Genomic DNA, 19586 nt, shown 5'->3' with positions numbered 1-19586 from the left:
AAAATTAAAATATATATTTCATTTAAAATTTTTAAAAGAGAAATACTTAGGTATAAATTGAACAAAACTTGTGCAAGATCTGTATGCTGACAACTATAAACACCGAGGAGAGAAATCAAAGGACATAAATAAATGGAGAGACATACTGGATTCATGGGTTGGAAGATCCAATTTAGTTGAACGTGTCAATTTTCTCTGAAGAAATCTATAGCTTTAATACAATTCCAATCAAAAGTCCAATAAGATTTCTGCAGATATAGACAAGCTGATTCTAAAATTTATTTGGAAAGTTGAAGGGACCAGAGTAGCCATAACAATTTTGAAAAAGAAGGAAAAAGTGGGAGAAATCAGTCTACCTGATTTTAAAACTTACTGTAAAGGAACAATAATTAAGACACTGTGGTACTGGTGGAGGGATAGAGACATAGACCAATGGATCAGAATATATCAAGCAATGGAGTCACAAAATGTCAGTTGTTAACAAAAGTAAAAAAGCAATTAAATGGAAAAAGGATAGCCTTTTCAATATGTGATGTTGGAATAACTGAACATCCATATGCAAAAGTATGCCACAAAAAGCTAAAGACAAAAAAAGCTTGACCTCAGTCTCACATTTTATACAAAAATTAACTCAAAAATAGATCATACATGTAAAATGTAAAACTATACAACTTTTAGAAGAAGAAATAGTAGAAATGTTTATGACTTGGGATCAGGGAGTTTTCTTAGGCTTGATATTAAAAGCACAACTCATAAAAGAAAAAAAATTGACAAATCGGACTTTATGAAAATGAAAACCTTTTGATTTGTGAAAGACACTGAGAGAAAGAAAAGCTATAGACTGGGGAAAAATATTTTCAAGTCACATATCAACAAAGGACTTGTATCTAGAAAAACTCTTAAAACTCAGTAGTAGGAAAACAAACAACCCAATAAAAAATGAGGAGAACATCTTGTTATAGTTTAATTGTTATAATCCTTAAAACAAAGGTACCTATCCTGATACGAAACAAAGACCAATGCCTTTTGTTTGTTTGTTTTCAATGCCATTTTAAAATATAGTGCTTTCTGGATAATTTACATTACTGTAGATGGGAACAAAGTAATCGAGGTTTAAAATGAATTCTGTTTAATATTATAGGAAAAGTATAAACTAAGCATTTTATTCACTTCAGTTTGATTTAAGTGATCAGCTCTTCTAGAAAGCTTTCCTTGACCCTTAAGAATATGAATTCCGTATTCCCCCACTGTACTTTGCCAGGTTCCTGTGCATATCTTTATCACAGCACCTTTCTTACTTTACAATAGTAACCTGTCTCCTAAGGTTAAACCTCCTAAGGTTTCACTTTATTCTTAAGCCCTAGCATAGTAACTGGAAGGTAGTAACCACTCAGCGTGTTTGTTGAACAATTAAAGACTTGTAAAGAATAAATAAAAATTATTGATGAAATAATAAAATAGCAACAACACTAACAAAATCTGAAAATATTAGGATGCTTTTAGAATGGTCCCTGACACACAGTAAGTATGCAATAAATGCTCATTTATTCAACAATTATTATTGTAGTTTTCCTACAATGTATGAAGCACTGTTATAGTTGATAGGTAAATTACATGCATTTTCAGTTATAGCCCTTAGAGCAAAAACAACACAGACTAAAACCCCCGCCCTCATGGAATTTACATTTTAATAGGAGAGACAAACAATAAGTAAAATAAATAGGTGAAATATGTAGTTTGCTAGATGGAAAACATAAAGGCGAGGGGCAAAAGACTTAAACGTCTATGTACGTTCACCAAAGAGAAAATAGCACGTGAAAGGATGGTCAATACAATCAGCTATTAGGAAAATGCAAATTAAAATCACGATGAGATACTACTACATAGCTATGAGGATGAAAATAAAATCAATAGCAACAAAAGCCTGACAGCATCTACTGATGGCGAGGTTGTGAAGCAACTGGAACTCTCATTTGTTGCTTGGAATATAAAATGGTACTCAGGTAAACAATTTGCCTGTTTCTTATAAAGTTAAACACATACTTACCATATGATATGGTATGATCCCCCTCCTAAGTATTTACCTTAGAGAAATGAATTTTATGTTCGCTCTAAAACCTGCACATGAATGTTTATATCTGCTTTATTCTAATCATCACCTAACAGTGGGGACCACCCCAAGATCCTTCAATGGATGAACAGATAAACTGAGTACATTCATACTCTTTAGCATTAAGATACTATTTAGAGGGGCTTCACTGGTGGCGCAGTGGTTGAGAGTCTGCCTGCCGATGCAGGGGACACGGGTTCGTGTCCCGGTCCGGGAAGATCGCACATGCCGCGGAGCGGCTGGGCCCGTGAGTCATGGCCGCTGAGCCTGCGCGTCCGGAGCCTGTGCTCCGCAATGGGAGAGGCCACAACAGTGAGAGGCCCGCATACCAGAAAAAAAAAAAAAAAAAAGATACTATTTAGCAATAAATATTACTGCTAGTAGAGTATGGAATGAAATACTATCATTACATGTAGCAACATGAATGAGTCTCAAAGACATTATGTGGAGTCAAAGAAGCCAGTCTCAAAAGACTGTATATTTTATGATTCCATTTCTATGACATTTAGGAAGAAGGCCAAGTGAAGGAGCAATGGAGAACAGACCAGTGATTTCCAGGGGTTACAGTGCGGGGAGAGCGGAACTCTAAAGGGATTTTTTAGGGTGAAGGTGATAGAACCATCTGCATCTTGATTGTGATGATGTTTACACATAGGACTGTACACACACACGTCAATTTTACTTACTATATGTTGATTTAAGAAAAGAAAGCCTACTGCGTGCAGCAATGAGGACCCAACGCAGCCAAGAATGAATGAATAAAATAAATAAATTTATGTAAAGAAAAGAAAAGAAAGCCTATATCTAGGTAGGACCTCTGAATCCATCTGAAAGAGACAGTTTGTCAAAATTCTGTGTTCCTCAACTCAATTCCAAGGGAGAAAACAAATACTATTAAGTCAAATAAATAAATTTAAAAAAACAACAAGAAAAACAAACCAAAACCACACCTTCTATATGCCGGCTCAGTAACTCAAAGTCAGAGTTGATTTACTAGGTAATTATCCTACACAACCATACAATCATGCTACAGGTTATTACAGCAACAGGCTGAACTGAAAAAACTAGGCAAGTGTGCTTTCTGATGTGAAATTGTTACCATTCACAGGTTTACTGTGTTGTTTTTCTTCTTTGACTTAATTTCATTTTCTATTTCAGGCTGGATTTATTGATAAGCGCTCTGATAAGCTATTTTTGTAAAAAAAAAAAAAGTGTGTGTGTGTAAGAGTTCACAGTGGGTTACGAGTGATCTGTATTTTCTTTTTGACCCTTAGTGTTGTTTTAAAAATTTCTCCAATGAGCATGTATTACTTTATAAACCAGTAACCTAAATAAATTATAAGAACTCAAGTCAATTGCTAACTAGAGTATCTCCCACATAGAAAAATTTTTGGAATGTGTTTTATTTTATAGGCAAGAATGGGCTTAGTTACTCTAGGTATGATATCTAGTGGTTGTAAAATGGGTGCTTCTAGAAGGATTTCAGAGTTCCCTTAAAAAGGCTGTGTAAACAATTTGGCAGCTCCTCAAAAAGTTAAACATAGAATTACTATATGACCCAGCAATTCCACTCCTATGTGTATACCAAAAGAACTGAAAATAGGTTTTCAAATAAGTACCTGTACACTCATGTTCATAGCAGCATTATTTATAATTGTCAAAAGCTGGAAGCAACCCATATGCCCATCAACTGATGAATTGATTTAAAAAATGTTGTATATCCACACAAGGGGATATTATCCAGCCATAAAAAAAATGAAGTACTGACACATGCTACAGCATGAATGAACCTTGAAAACATTATGCTAAGTGAAAGCAGCCAGACAGAAAAGGTCATGTATTTTATGATTCTATTTATATGAAATATTCAGAATAGGTAAACCTAAAAACAGAAGTCAGATAAGTGGTTGTGAGGTGCTAGGGGGAGGGAAGAATGGGGAATGACTGCTTAATGGGTATGGTGCTTCCCTTTGGGGTGATAAAAATGTTTTGGAACTAGATAGACGTGATGATTATACAACATTGTGAATTGTGAATTACACAATTCAGTGCATACTGAATTATGCACTTTAAAATGATTAACTTTGTGTTCTGTGACTTTTACCTCAACTTTTAAAAAAAGATGAAATGTGTCCCTGCGATCTTATTCACATTTGCAGCAAAAATCTTTATTTTTCAAGGAAATTATAAAGGATAAATATAGTTTAGCCCGTATCTACATAGTTAAGAACTCTGAGTGGCATGTGAATTAATAAGTGATACGTACTTTTTGGAAGGTGATCTGAATAGTCTTAAAATGTTCAGAGGAATTGAGTAGTCAGAAAAGAAAGTTACAAAGCAGCATAATGAACTCCCTTTGTACAAGCTTTTCAATGCTCCTCATGTGTGAAAGGTATCTACAGATATTTAATTATACCAAAATCCTTGGTTGGAATACATTCTATTTAGCTGCTGTTGCCCTAGTGGTCCTTGCAATTCTTGGGATGCTGTGCCTGTCAAAGGTACTTTTGTGTTGTGATGTTGGCCTAAGGGTGAAGGGGAGTGGGGTGTTACCTACAAAATTTGACTTTGGGGCCTGGAATGTTTCTAAAAATTTTGAAATCCCAGGCTTCTCTCTTCACTTAATGATGGCTCTTTCAAACATCTAATTTTCTTGAAAATTCTTGGATCATCTTGTTTTTCCTTTGAAAGTATGTAAAACCTTGTATGTGATGCATACCAAATGATAACCCTTTAATAATCAATACAGAGTCCTTTACTGAAATTCATTGTTTGAATTTTCCATTTTCATGTTATTTACTCTTAACCATGATCCTGAAAATTTCAGGTAAAAGTCCTGAGCTGGCTATTCTCTGCCCTTTCCAGATTCACTTTTACCTTTTTCCACTGTACCCTATGCCCTGGCAGGCTGCCCTCCACTGATTTCATCAACAGGCTCCCAGAGCCCCTGGCTTCCTGTAGGGTTCAGCCAATGGGAGGCACATATAGGAGGTCAGAGGGCAGGGGCAGAGAGAAGCTGGGGTAGCTATTCACCTGCCTGTGCTCTTTGCAGGCTGTGGGTTGACTATGGCTGTGTTCTGTGTTGTGTTCTTACAGAAGGCCGTCACTTGTGTTGTGTGACCCTCTCCTAGAGCTACAGTCACAGCCATAACTTCAGAGACAGCGTTTCCTCCATTCCAGATATTTCTCTTGCTTGCCCTTTCTGACTTATGGGTGGTAAAGTTTCCACACTGTTTTTAGTTCTTTGGTCCTATACCATCCCTTGCTGGTTTCCCTCAGCCCTGCACAAAGGACTAACTACATAGTTTGTGGGGTCCAGTGCAAAATGAAAATGCAGAACTTCTTGTTCAAAACCCACAATGGATTTCAAGATGGCGACCGCAAGGCATTAAGCAGTGCAGGACCTTCTAAGTGCAGGGTCCTGTGTGACCACACAAGCTGCACTTTCACGAAGCCTGCCCTGACTGCACACTATTGTAAACAGTACTTACCATACGTGCTCCTCAGTTACCTGTTGAGTGTGCCACCCATTTCCTGCCAGGATCTTTTCTAATACAAGGTCTTAATGGTTCTCCTTCCCATTTAAAAACAAAAATGTGACTCCATTAGGGGTTCTGGAAAAGTAGCTGTTATCTATACTTAGATTTAAACACTCTGCAATTTAAAACTTTTCAATAGATTTGCATCTGCAGTAGGAAATTCACTTATTCTCTCTCTTCCTCACCCTTACATGGAACAAGGCCACTCATTTGGGAACCAGCGGGGGCCACCGCAGCCCTTGAGCACTACCTACCATGCGCTGGTACCGTAGTTGAAATGTGTGACTCCCAAGCATGCCTTCTGGGCAGGTGCAGGAAGTTTTAGCAGTGATTTCAACCACTGAGTTGCTTTTTGATTTTTGTACTGGATACAGAATCTACTATCCTAGTTTGCTTGTTTGTTTTCCCTCTCTTCCAAATAAGACTTAAACCGAGAGCTTTCTCATAGCCTTTCTCTCTCTGGCTAGAAACTTGCCTGAGATAGTGATCTCTTAGTATTACTAAACAAACACCAGTTAGGCCTCCTGTCTTGAGTAAGGCCTGCTCTCTCAACACCGTCCTTAACAGACTTGGGGGTTGAGGTGACAGTCAACAAATTATGCTATCTTATTGGTTTCAAAATGGGAGTCCCGTAAGCTCTTCTGTGCCAGGACTTTTTGCTTTCATTGCTTTGGTTGTTACAAATTCAGGGATGGCAAAGAAACATGAGTTTGAGAAATACTCTACAACTATAGTGTTTCACTGCTTGCACTTGCCACAGACTTATTGGTGCTTGGCCACTGCGCTTTCTTCAACAACTGTATTAGTGACATCCGTCACTCATTTCTAAAGCACCCACTGACTTTTTCTACCCTCACAGTCCCTTGATTTGGTCACGTTGCCTCTCAGAGGCTTGGATAGAGCAGGCAGCAAAGTTGGGATTTTCTTTCCATGCCTCTTCTCCCCCATTTCTCCATGCCTCCAGTTTTCCCTGTTTTTAAGAAGCGCTCCTGAAGAGTCACCTTTAATGTAAAGTACTATACGGAAGGGTTCACTTCTTTGAAGAGTTACCAAATATACTGTCTCATCTTTTCTCTGAAATGCAAATTTTCTCTCAAGGAGGACAAACTTGCATTTCAAAAGGGGGTCATATGAAAAAAATAATTCCAGCTGTTTAAATCCAGAGTACAGAAAAATTATTCCTAGAACAGTACACAGAATGTTCACTGGGCCTGAAACATTTCATTTGGTTGTGAATTGGCTACAGTTCCATTTCCATTCCGTTTTTTGTTTTTGTTTTTGTTTTTGTTTTGCCGTACGCGGGCCTCTCCCTGCTATGGCCTCTCCCGTTGCGGAGCACAGGCTCCGGACGCGCAGGCCCAGCGGCCATGGCTCATGGGCCCAGCCGCTCCGCGGCATGTGGGATCTTCCCAGACCGGGGCACGAACCCGTGTCCCCTTCATCGGCAGGCGGACTCTCAACCACTGCGCCACCAGGGAAGCCCTCCATTCAGTTTTGATCTGTTCTTGAGTTAGGCAAATAACCAGTGTGGTCTCAGAAATGATCCTTCTCTTGTGAAAGCAACAGCATTGCTTAGACTTCTAGTCCAGATGGCTGGAAGGGGCCTGAGAGGTCTTATAGCCAAACTACAAAGGAAGAAACTCAGAGCAGTTCTGGACTGGGTGACAGAACTGGTAAGCATAGAGTTGAGAATTTTGCCCAGTGCATCAGATTCTTAATCCATGCAATTTTGAAGTAGCTCTGTGGAGATGCATTCTCAGGGAAAATTGGCTCCCAATTTTAATTTGCCTCTTCCTCCATCACCCAGTCCTGCCATTTTTCTTCCTGTACATTGTCCTCTGGGTGGTGTCCTTAACAATGATATGTCCACCTTGCTCTCTGCAGTGTTCATTTCTGCTCCCTCCCTGATTTACCTGCCAGACATAAGTGTTGCTCTGAATGTCTCACAGTAACAAAATTGCCATTTTTGCATCTCTACTATAAGCCAGTACTGTATTTCAACAATTTAAAAAATTTCATAGTAAATATTTATCACAAATTAGATCACAGGCAAGTTTTATGTGCGTACAAATACATATATCCATGTGTAACTGTCTAAAAATGTGTATACAGACATACATTTATCTATGCATGTATGTTTGTTATCACTTAAATGTATAAAATAGTTTGTTTTCATTAACAGTACTGAAAAAGTGTAAACTAAGAAATAAAAAATGAAGACTAATTACAATAAAAACAAACTACTTAAAAAATTTCATAGTTACTGATAACATTTCATAGTAATTGAATAAGCCTTATCATTTTAAATTTCAGTGCTTTAAAATAGAATTACTTTACTTTTAAATTTATTTCAGACTTATTTGAATCATTTTAAAGATTCAGCAGAAGTAGAGTGAACAGTATAACAGATAGCTCCACCAATTATCCATACTTTGCTAATCTTGTTTTATTTATCTTTTTTTTTTGGGAGGGGGCTGGATTATTTGAAAATAAATCCTAAACATACTTTCACCCCAGACTCCCCATTATGCATTCTAATAGATAAGAACTCAAGAAGAAATTTAACCACAATACCATTATCACATGTAACAAAATAATTTCTTTTATTTAAAAAATTAACTAATTAATTTTATTTTTGGCTGGATTGGGTCTTCGTTGCTGCACACGGGCTTTCTCTAGTTGCGGCAAGCGGGGGCTACTCTTTTGTTGCGGTGCGCAGGCCTCTCATTACGCAACAAGACTTCTCTTGTTGTGGAGCACAGGCTCTGGGTGTGCGGGCTTCAGTAGTTGTGGCAGTCAGGCTCAGTAGTTGTGCCTCACGGGCTGTAGAGCGCAGGCTCAGTAGTTGTGGCGCACGGGCTTAGTTGCTCCGCAGCATGTGGGATCTTCCCAGACCAGGGTTCTACCCTGTGTCCCCTGCATTGACAGGCGGATTCTTAACCACTGCGCCACCAGGGAAGTCCCATTTCTTAACATCTATATCAAGTCCACATTTTATTTCCCTGATTATCTCAAAGTCTTTTAAACAATTGGTGTATTCACATCAGAGCCACACAGGATCTAAACATTGCATTTGGTTTACTACACCTTTTAAAAACCATTATTTACACACATTTGACTTTCACTTCATTTGACCAATGAAGAATGTATGGTCCCAGTACACAGGTGGGTGAACTGGGGCTCAGAGAGGTTAAGAAACCTCCCCAAGTTCTCATTGTTGGTAGGGGCCAGACCCAGGACTTGAATTAAGGCCTGCCTAAGTCCAAAGACTCCATTCTACTCCTTCCCCTTCAGGCTACCAGAATTTTCCCTGTGTTGCAGAGAGGCAAGAGGCCTAGTGGCTAAGAGAGAGGGTTTGGGCTCAGGTTGGCCTGGGCGCAAGTTGGAGCAAGTTACATAATCTCTCTGATCCTGCACTTCTGTCTGCGTCTGTAAAATAAGGTTAATGATGATGGTTTGGGGCTGATTAAATAGGAGAAAGCATGTCTAGTACTTAGCACAGTGACTGCCACATAGAAAGCACTCAGTAAACCTTAGCTATTATTCCTAGCATAAAGGAGGAGAAAGAATCACAAAATGGTTGTTTGCTTTTGTCAGTAGCTCAGGAATTGTGGCTCATCATTGTTACTACAACTTGTGTAGGATTGAGGCTGAAGGGGTGGGGAGGTTGGGAGTAGGGTGTTGATTCTGCCTGGATTGGAGAAGGAAGCCCTGGACATAAAAATTTAAGTAGGCATCCAAGGAATTCTCCCGAGACCTCAGCTGGAAAACAGTTGAACATGTCTTCTGACCTTCCATAGAGGGAAAACCGGTGGGGAGCAGACATGGTGGGAGGGAGACTTCTCAATGTTTATTTGAATTTGGAACCATGTAAATGCATGAAACCAATTCCAATAAAATGAATTGCATTAAAAAGAAAACCCCTCTTTTACCATGGGGTAAGTGCTGAGAATGGGAAAACTAGGATTTAATGACAATAGTAATAGTAATAATAATAATCCCCTTACAATTTTTGCAGCCCTAGGAGGGCTTCGGTCATAAGTCAGGTTTTGCACCAGGATGAGACTATTTCAGCTTGACTCTGATTTCAAAGATCTAAGGTAATATTTTAACTTTAGCTATCCTCCCTCTGACACTCATTCTAAGAGTCCAGAACCAGTGCTCCCAGATTTGGAGTTGTCTTCAAGCATATGCATTGTCAAGGGCTGAATCTATTGGCTAACTAAGGTCTTTGTATGTACTGTCTGTACACTTATGGGTGCTTTCCCAGTTTATTAGGCCCTAAGTTGTTTTTGATGCTAAGTGAAGACTCTGGGGCTCTGATTTTCTAGAGTCCTTGGGAAGGGAGGGGTCACATAACCCCACTCACAAATAATCAAGAACTTGCCTCTGTTCTAAGGCCTTTACATACACGAACTCATTAAAACCTCACAATAACAGTACACTGCAGGTACCATCATTCTGATTTTACAGGCAAAGAAACTGAACCAAGTGAGGTGAAGTAACTCGTCTAAGGTCAGAGCCTGCACGACTAACCACTAGGCTTACTACCTCTCTGTTGGCAGTGGGCCAAGCATGTAGGAGTCCTTTGAAGGTGATGCAGGCGTCCTTGGCTGTGCAGCAGCAATGCTTTAGGTCCCAAACCCTTCCTTCTAGTTTAGGACCAAGAAAGACCAGGGTGTCAATTTCCTCATTGACCCTGGTCAAGTCACTTACTCCCTTCAAGCCTCAGGTTTCTTATCTGCCCCAGGGAAGAGTTTTAGATGAAAAGACCTCTCCTTGCATTACGAGTGTGGGTGTGTGCTGGGGGTGGGAGGTGTAGGGGCTGAGGTTTCTGGGCGGTACTGCGCTGCTTTTCCTAGGTCTCTTGAGGAAACAGGGTGTTTGGAGGTTTTGTCCTAGTCAACTCCCTCCCAGGAGGTCGGGCCCCCACTCAGTGATGGCGCGCAAGCTTGGCTATGCCTCCTCCGCTTGGAAAAGGGCCGCCACTGCGGCCAGCTCCGGGCAAAGTCCGGCTGCCCGGAGGTCGAGGGTGGGTCTTTTTTCCCCAAGGGAGTTAGAGCTGAGATTGTATACTTAGGAAGGCTTCTTGGAGGTAGTGACAGTTGAGTCAAGTCCTGAAGGTCTAGCAGGAGTTAGTAAGAAGAGGTGGAGGGGGAAGGGTTACCCCAGGCCCAAACAACAGAACAAAGCACAACCCCGCTTACAGTATGGGAGGAGGAGCTGTGAGAGTGGAGAGGTCTGTAGGGGCGAAATCGCGCGGGGGCTTCAAAGCTTTATTCTAAGAGCAATTGGGAGGGGTTTGAAGGAGGGTAGTCCGGAGTTTTAGAAAGACTCTTCTAGCCACTTGGGAAGAATGGGTCGGAGAGGGGCAGGAGGCTATCGTAGAAAGCAATCGGGTTGGAAAATGACCGAGGACTGAGGAAAGTGGCGCTGGCGGGGCGGAGCCGAGCATCTGAGTCTTTCTCAAACCCCACGACACTGTGCGCTGTCCCTCGACTTTCTTTGCTTATGTGGAAGGGCCCCATAAAGGGCAGGGCACCGGCCAAAAGCTCAAAGAGCCAAACAGCGCAAAGCCCCCCCTTCTTTCGGAGGCTCTCTGGTCCGGGTGCCCCAGAATGCGTAGGGTATTGCGGGAGAACTTAACACTGCTTAAAATGGAGAACCGTTACCCCTCAAAATACACAAAAACCTCGGCCGCTTTTGGCAGCAGCCTCCTCCGTCCATGACCTCATGCTTTAAGCTCCCATATAGCCTTCCCCCGCCCTGTCCACACCCGGTGCCCGAGTGGGGGTGGGGTGAGGGGACAGTGGCGAAAGTCTGGGTAGAGGGAGCACCTTATTTATACTGCGCGAAGATTTGGGGTAAGGGGCACAACGATTTTCCCATACCGAAGAAAACATGGTTTAACTTTCTCCTGAGCAAAAAACGCTCGCTGTCTTGTGGGACCTCCCTAAGATAGATGCCCCGTACCCGGCCCGAGGTAGTCTGTTTAAGCCCAACCGTCTTTGGTTTACGTTTCCTTGGACCAGAGAAACCGCCTGGAAGTGCTGGCGTCCCGGGCTGGACCGAAGGGCGGCCGCGCCTTCGAGGGACCAGGGGGCTGTTGGGCTCTCGCTCCCATGGCGCCGCCGAGGTTTGAACCCTTGGCTTGCCTTTCAGCCCGCGCCCTGCCCCCTGCTCGCAGCTGCTCTCGGTTTAGGTGCAGCGGTTTCCCCCGCAGAGGAGGAGGAGGAGACTGCGCGAAGAGCGACTCCCTGCTTGGGTTTCCGCACCAATGCCGAGCGGCCCCAGGCAGCCCCCGGCGGCCGGCCCTCCTCCCCGGCACCACGTTCCACAGTCATGGCGCACGAGGAGGGGCGGGCGCGCGTCGCGGCGGCACCCGCGCCCCTTCCCCTCCCCTCCGCCGCCCGGTTCCGGCCCCTCTCCTAGGCAACCTCCCTCCCCGGCCTTCAGCGCCGCGGAGATGGAGACCCCTCCCCAGGGGGATGCAGTTCCAGCGCTGTTTGCAGCACCCCCTCCCCGCCCCCATCGGGGCGGAGGGATGGAGCCGCGCGCTTCGCCAACCTCCAAGCCCCTGCCCGGGAGCCTCAGCCTCTCTCCCAGCCCCACAGAAGCCGGGATGCAGCGGGGGGTAGGCGCAGACCGTTTCCCCGAAGCCCACCTAGACCTTGGCATCTTTGCAACCCCTTAAAAAATAAACATAAAACCCAAACCCCAGTCGTTAGATTGCAAGGCGCGATACAATAACCGGGACGGCTACGCAGGAAACAATCCTGCACTGGTCCGGGTCTCAGGCGGCAGCTTCCCGGCCACGCCACCTTCTCCCGGGCCTCGATTTTCCGGCCTTGCCAGAGAGTCTGCCACACCCCGGGGCTGACAGGTCCCGCGCGGGGTCGCAACTTGGTCCGCGCCCCCTGCCCCATCCATGTCCAGAGTCTCGCCAGCCTACAAAAGGTGCAACCTCACGTACAGGCAGACCACACAGATACGGTCGGCAGCGCACGCCAGGGAGGCTGCGAACAATGCGCCGGGCGGCCCGCGCCGGCCAAAGCGCGGCGCCCCGGGGGACAGGGGGCGCGGGCGGGGGCCGCGGCGTAGGACCCGCCGGCCGCGGCGCTGGACACCTTACTTCCTGCTTCCCCGCCCGCGGCCAGACCCAGCTCTGCGGAGGGATATCTCTCCCCTCCTCTGTCCCTCTCTCTCCCTTCCCCCGCCTCCCCTCCTTTTTGCTTCTGCTCCCCCCCCCCACCCCGCCTTTCTCCTTTTGCAAGAAAATAATTTGACAGTCGATTTGCTGACAGGGGAGGAATTTGCATCCTGGATTAAAAAAAAAAAAAGGCCGAGAGGAGCTTGGGAACGGTTGCTAGGGGTGGGTAATGGGTGAAAAAAGGGGGCGCCGGGAAGCGGATAAGGAGGGTTAAGGGAGGGGGCGAGGGTGGGGAGCATTGCAAAAGGTAAGGCCAGGTTACAGCGGCTCGGCCCCGAGTGGGCTGCGGCCGGGGGAGGGGCGAGAGATACATATGTATTTCTGTCTCCCTAGCACACCCCCTTCCCTCTAAGCGATGGCTGAGAGGCGGTGCATGCAGATGGGGAGTAAGTTTCCTGAAGGGGAGGGTGGATGCACGCGCGCGGCCCCGCGCTGCAAATTTCCACCGGGGAGGGAGAGTGGCTGGATGCAGAGAGTTTGGAGTTGCTTGCGGCGGAGGGCAGGAAGGGGAGCAGGGCCGGGAAAGGGGGCTGGCGGGCGCTATATCTGGGAGTAAGTTTCCAGGATCGGGAGAGCCTGCACGCTTTCTCGCTAGTAAGTTTCTGGCCGGGGAGGGCGCGTGGGGAGGAGGAGAGGGAGGGGGTGCATGTATATAGAAGGGGGGAGGGGGGGAGCAGATTTCCTGCGGGGAGGCTGAATGCATATGGAGAGTAGATTTCCTGAAGGGAGGGTGGAGGCGTAGACGGACCGAGTAAGTTTCTTGCTGGGGGTGGTGGCGGAGGTGGTGGGTTGGTGCTCTGGAAACCCGGAGCTTCCTACCCTGGGTGGGGGAGCACGCTGTTTTGGGGGGAGGGCGTGAAGGGCCAGGTTCCCTGCTGGGAGAGGGGCTTGTCATCTGGGGAGTATGTTTCCTGGCGGAGCGATATTTGTTTACAGGCTGAGGGCAGTACTGTAAGTGAGTAGCGCTTCGAGAAGGCGGCTCTGACAGAAATTAATATTGAAATTACTCCATCAGCTCTGCTCGCCCCCCCCATCCTCACCCCCCAAGCGAAGACTGGCCTTCTTGTCGGATTGCCCATGCACTTGTTGCAGAAACAGCCAAGGTAGGCAAGAAGCTTATTAAGTTTCATTTTTAAAAAATTAGTTGGGGGATGCTCCGTGAGAAGACGGGGGAGGGGAAGAGAAAAGTAGGGGGACAGATTAGGAGAAGTCTCCCCTCACTTCTTTACTTTCAGTATGTTAGCAGGGCCTTCTCTGCTTCCCTTCTTCCCTCTTCCCTCTCTGCGCTGCAGAGCATCCCAGCAAACGGGGGGAGGGGTGAGGTGGGCGCTATAATTGGCAGACCCCCGGCTTAAAGGAGGGGGGGGCTTGCAACTGAAGATTGTGTTGTTATAAAGCCTTCATTATTCCAGCCAAGAAGCCGCAGGACCCTAGGGATGTGCCTTTTGGGGTTTTTGACATGATGCATATGTGTATGTATACGCTCCTGAGGGCTCTTGGGCGGCTGGGTACTCCCCAGAAGTTAAAGTGGCCACCCAGATGGGAGAAATGTGTAAGGGAGTAAACCTGCCCCTTGACTCCCCAACTTCAGTTCGGAAGACTATGAAGTTACTGCCGGTGGTCTAAAGAAATAGATGTTAAAAAAACAGCATAAAACCACTCATTCACTGGCAGAGGCCGAGAGCACCTGGCGGGCAGCCTCTGGCCAGCACTGGGCTGGAGCATGTGCGCCTGCCATCCTTAGGTTAAAAGAAAATGACTTCTGGTTCCTCTGTGTGCCTTCGACTGGCCCGTTAGAGCCAGCTTTGTGGAAACTCTTCCCCACACTAGACACGGCTTTGGCAAGTGAGCGTGTTGAAGCGGGTTGCTAACAGCATGGCCCCGGCTGTCTTGTGAAGTGCATGGAAGTGATGTTTAAGAATGACGGATCCAGGGATGGCTGAAGAGTTCTTTTAAAAAATGCCGGCTGTTTTGCACTTTTTTGCAGGCCATGGAGCAGAGCTTTAAGAAAGGAGTTTTAAGTTGTCCCAACTGGTACCAACCTTCTGCATCATAGACTGTCTCAAGAAAGCAGTCTGGTGATGGAAAATGTGGTTTTGGTGCTCTCTGGAAGGATAACAACCAGGAATATTCAGCCCTTAACTAGTTAACCAGCCCTCTTTGCTTCTCTGTGCCTCTTTTCCTGGTCCTCAGCCTACTGGTTTCTGCAGATGAGTTGTAGGTCTTGGCTGTCAGGTACCTTCATTAGCCTGGGAGCTTTATTTATTTCCTTCTTTTTCTTTTTTTTTTCTTTAATTGAAGTATAATTGACTTACAGCATTGTGTTAGTTTCAGTTGCATAACATAGTGATTTGATATTTTTATACATTATGAAATGATCGCCACCGTAAGTATGCTAGGAGTTTTAACTTGGCCAGGATAATTTTAGCACCAGGGATTCAAACCCAGACAAGTTTAGTAGAGTCAGGGAGTGAACACTAGGCAGTGTGGTTAACTAAAGTTAGTTAAGCTTTCTGCAGTGCTATAGACAGGCTCAATACTAGCAGGGGAAAAAATGGGTTTAAAAAAAAAATGATCTCTTTACATGGACAGTGGTTTTTCTTTTTTTTTTTTTCTTTCCTTTCTGTCATCAGATTTCCAGATTGAGAATTTGATTTTTGGCAGCTTGAGAGTTGAGTTAGTTGGGAATTCAATATTATTGCCACTTATCAAATGTTCCTAACTAGGCATTCGTTAAACAAATTAGCTATTATTTTTCCCCTGCTGAAATCTGCTTCTGGTTGATATATATGCTGGGAAGGTAAACAGAAACTTTATGTGTGTTTATCCCAAGGTAGGGGAATTATTTACATGTCTACCCTCCAAGCCAAGAGTGGTCCTGGTCATTCAGTATTTTTTTTTTTTTTAATTTATGGGATTTATTTTATTGTCTTTCTTTGGCCATTAATCAAGTCACAGTAGCTTTTTTTTCCTCTTCTGAGAATGTTCTGTGGTAATAAAGGTTTGAAGGCCCATGAATCATAATTCATTCTTTTAAAAATATTGTCAGGATTTGATTTATAGGAATTGATACCAGGAGTGACACACCTCTTTGGGCTCCGCCCTTTTAGGCATGTCCATTTTCGCCAAAGAATTGTTTAAGAAGCCAGCTTAACATGTCAAAAAAGAGCATTTCCCTTCTGCTTTATGGGCACTGAGAAGATTAATTTTGCAGGTTCCATAGTAAGCATGGGTCTTTTCACAGCTTGGTAAGCAGGCTTCCACATAGCAGGCATGTGGTAATATCACATAACATTTATGTGAGCTTGCTGTGAAAACACTTGTTCTATGAACTGTGTGGAAAGTACTCAGTTTTGCATCCATTAACCCACTTGGGCCTGTGGTGTTTGTCGAGGTGGGAGCTTTCACTGTAAGAGAGGGGACAGACTGTAGTGTTCTTTGCTGCTTATATAATAAAATGTGTGGTCACAGAAACAAGCTTACTTAAAATTCTTTTTCTCCTGCTCTGATGGGTGGATTGGTCATAATAATTGAAAGCATCAGAGGTTTTTTTGGGGGAAAGTCTGAGGATTCTCCGTAAAATTGATTAATCAGAACATGTTAAAATTGTGTTCAGCAGTTGGCTCAGTTTACAGTATTTGTAAAATGACAAAGAACTTTTAAGGTGGTTTTATTCTCAAGGCAGGAGCACAGCGTCACTGGAGGAAAAAGTGGGGAGGGTATCAGTGTCTAGCCATTTCTGGACTTCAGAGTTTTTATCTTAAAAACGCATGGTTTGATCCGTGAGTTCCATTCATGTCTGAAATTCTGTGACTCAGTCTTGTGAAGAAAAGTCTCAAGAGATCTCCACAGTCTGTCTCTTCCTGGGCCAACGGCCAAATTGCCTCATGGACTTGGGTGAGTTGATTAACTTCTCTTTTTGTCTTCTCATGGAGAGAGTGGATTTACACCTTGGCATTCCAAAAAGGACTCTTGAGTGGCCTGGTAATCTTGACCGTCAAATGCAAGAAAATGCTTATGAAAGTCTGCCACCGTCTTGGAAAAAAAAAAGTGCATGGTTGAGTCCCAATTATATATGCTAATAGAGAGTGGGGCATATAATCCCAGGCACCAAAAATAATTTCAGTTCATCTTGGAAGTTTTCCCCTCCAGCCAGCTGGTTCACCTGCCTAATTATGCCTGGTCAAGTCTAAGGTTAATTGAACTGTTAATCCCAGGCAGCAGGGGGAGGTAGTCTTGGGAGGAGTGGGAGACCAGAAAGCCTAGTGTGGCTTTACCCACTTTCTGTGGAGAATTCACATGTGGGTAATTGGGATATGGTCGTATATTTGTGATAAGGTTCAAAATAATGATATTGTATTACTGTCACTTCTGGGATATCATACATTTCACCACGGGCACTTTTGGAGGAAAAGCTCTTGATGTTTTTATTGGCTTTGAGCATTGACATGAGAAGTAAGGATCCAGACAAGTGGCTCAGACCCCAGGCAGTAGAGATGGGTGCTGATTGCTCTAAAAGCAGTTGACTTCAGCTGGTTTTATTTCTGACTTCATAAAACTGTGTGATTTAGGGAGGAGAATCAGCTGGAATCTTGTGGATTAATAATACTTCTGAATTTGCCTGTTGGAGGGGAACCAATGAAATATAAGGGAAACTAAAACATAGTTGATGTCCTTTGTGGGGAGAGGGACACAGGAGCAGCTGGAGTCCAGATATTGGCATGTTTTTCAGCTAGGATACTGTGGCATCTTAAGGAGTAACAGAGTCCTGGTAACATGAGTTTGATCCCATGGCTCTCTTCTGGGTTAAAGAAAATACACACCAAAAAGCTTCTGAGGTATTTTCTAAAGATGTTTAAGTTATCAAGACAGCTGCTTGTAGGGTCTTCTGGTTAATTGGGGTTTACTAAAGAAACATGATTTTTACTTTTTCCTCACGGAAGACAACAAGCTGGGGATGAGTGGAGTATACTGAGCTATTGGGCTGTTGGTTTAGCAACGTTAAAAACCTACTTTTTTGACAGACAGGAAGGGGAAAAAGAACTTGTGTACCTAAATGGTAACCAAGGGCTTGTGGGAGGTTAACAGTTACTTTCGTGCTGTGACGGGATCTGGTTTATTCATGCGTACGTATTGGCAGCTACTTATTGAGCACCTACTATTTGCTAAGCACTGTGTTACCGCTCTGGGTATACACTGATAATTAAAAGACATAATCATCTTCCTCTACCCATCCCCCACTCCACCGCCTAGCCTATAGTCCAGAGGGGAGGCAGACATGTAAAGAAATACATCTTGCAAAATGTGGTAGATGCTCAGATGAAACCACAGGGAGCAGTAACCTGCAGTTACTTAGCTAAAGGAGCCTAGAAAAGCCTCTCTGAGGATTGGGGGTGAGGGGAAGACAGAGAGCATCAGGCAGAGAGAGGAGGACCTGTGTGGAAGGACTTTGGCCTTGGGGGGGGACGACTAAAAAGAGGCACAGGTGGACGAGGGGGTAGGGAGAGAGGGCAGCGTGAGATGATCATGCAGGACTTGGGGCCTTGGAAAGGTTTGGGTTTCATTTGAAGGGTAGTGGGAAGCCACTGGAAGTTTGCAGTGGGAAGTGACACCCCCTAACTCGTGTTTAAAGGGGGTGGCATTGGTGGAGAGGGCAGGTGTGGAATTGGGGAGCGCAATAAAAAGGCATTTGGAGCAGGCCAGGTGGGGAGGTGACAGGAGGTGAATGCAGGGGAGCAGGTGGGTGTGAGATGCTTATTAGAGGTAGAATGGGCAGGGCTTGCTGATGGATTTGGTGGAGGTTGGGGAGGAGGAATCTAATAACTGAGGTTTCTGACTGAGCAGTTGGGTAGATATGGGTGGTGCTCTTTGCTGAGATGGGGGCGAGGGAGAGTCTCGGGGAGCAGAATCAAGCGATTTCAGTTTGGACACCGCTAAGTTTGAGATGCCTGTTAGACTCAAGGTGGAGATGTTAAGCTTGCAGTCTGATATAATGTCCAGCGCCAGAGGTATGGCCAGGCAGGAGATAAAAATGTGGGAACCATCAACTAAGGGGTGGTATTTAAATCCAGGAGACTGGATGAAGTGCTCTAAGGAGTCTGCTGAGAGAAGAAAAGGCTGTGTGTGTGTGTGTGTGTGTGTGTGTGTGTGTTGGGTCGGAGTGAGTGTTAAACGTTTCATGAGTTTAAGGTCAGAAAGGTCACCACTGGATTTGGCAAAATGGAGGCCATTATCAACTTTGCAAAGAACAGTTTGAATGGAGCAATGGATTGGGTGAGAGCAGGATCGGAAGGGTTGGGAGGGGAATAGGAAGTGAAGAACTGGGAGTAGCATGTGGAGACAACTTTGGGGCGAAATTTGACTGTGAAAGGGCGCAGAGAAATGGAGGGGGAGCTGGAAGCACATGTGTGTAGAGGGAAGGGTTTTGGGGGCGGTGCTGCTGGTCTGTGTGTGTGATGATGGGAAAGACTAGTGAAGAGGGAGGGATTGTTCAAGAGCAATGGGTTGGGTCAGCTGAGCAAAAGCCATTGAGAAAGTCTGTGGGGAAGATCTGGCCTTGGTGGGGGCGGGGGGAGGAACACTTCATGATGACTGGAGGGAAGATCCAGGAAGAGTGAAGGTGTAGGTGAGGGAAGGGTGGGGAGCAGTGCTGGGGCACAGGTGCTCTGTCTCTCCAGGCTGAGGCCGCGCTAGCCTTGGGCAGGGGTTTGGGCTCGGGCTTTGACAC

General features: G+C 44.8%; 1 protein-coding gene across 12 annotated transcripts in view; it reads left to right on the top strand.

The window, feature by feature from the left end:
* The window catches only part of TRERF1 (transcriptional regulating factor 1), a 250496-nt gene that overhangs the window by 35794 nt on the left and 195116 nt on the right, over positions 1-19586 (top strand). For 2 of the 12 annotated variants that reach the window (XM_032648285.1, XM_032648290.1), the window contains exons 1-2: positions 13279-13453; positions 13875-13962. The exons of 1 other annotated variant lie outside the window; for it this stretch is intronic. The gene's annotated coding sequence lies outside the window, so the exon portion shown is untranslated. Of the gene's footprint in view, positions 1-13002; positions 13022-13218; positions 13246-13278; positions 13454-13795; positions 13963-19586 lie in introns of those variants that run through there. 9 more of the 12 variants (XM_032648289.1, XM_032648287.1, XM_032648286.1 and 6 more) reach the window with 9 other exon arrangements.

This window comes from Phocoena sinus, chromosome 11 (assembly GCF_008692025.1).
Source record: "Phocoena sinus isolate mPhoSin1 chromosome 11, mPhoSin1.pri, whole genome shotgun sequence".
Classification (NCBI taxonomy): domain Eukaryota; kingdom Metazoa; phylum Chordata; class Mammalia; order Artiodactyla; family Phocoenidae; genus Phocoena; species Phocoena sinus.
Note: the sequence above shows the minus strand (reverse complement) of the source record. Positions and strands in the feature narration are given on the sequence as shown.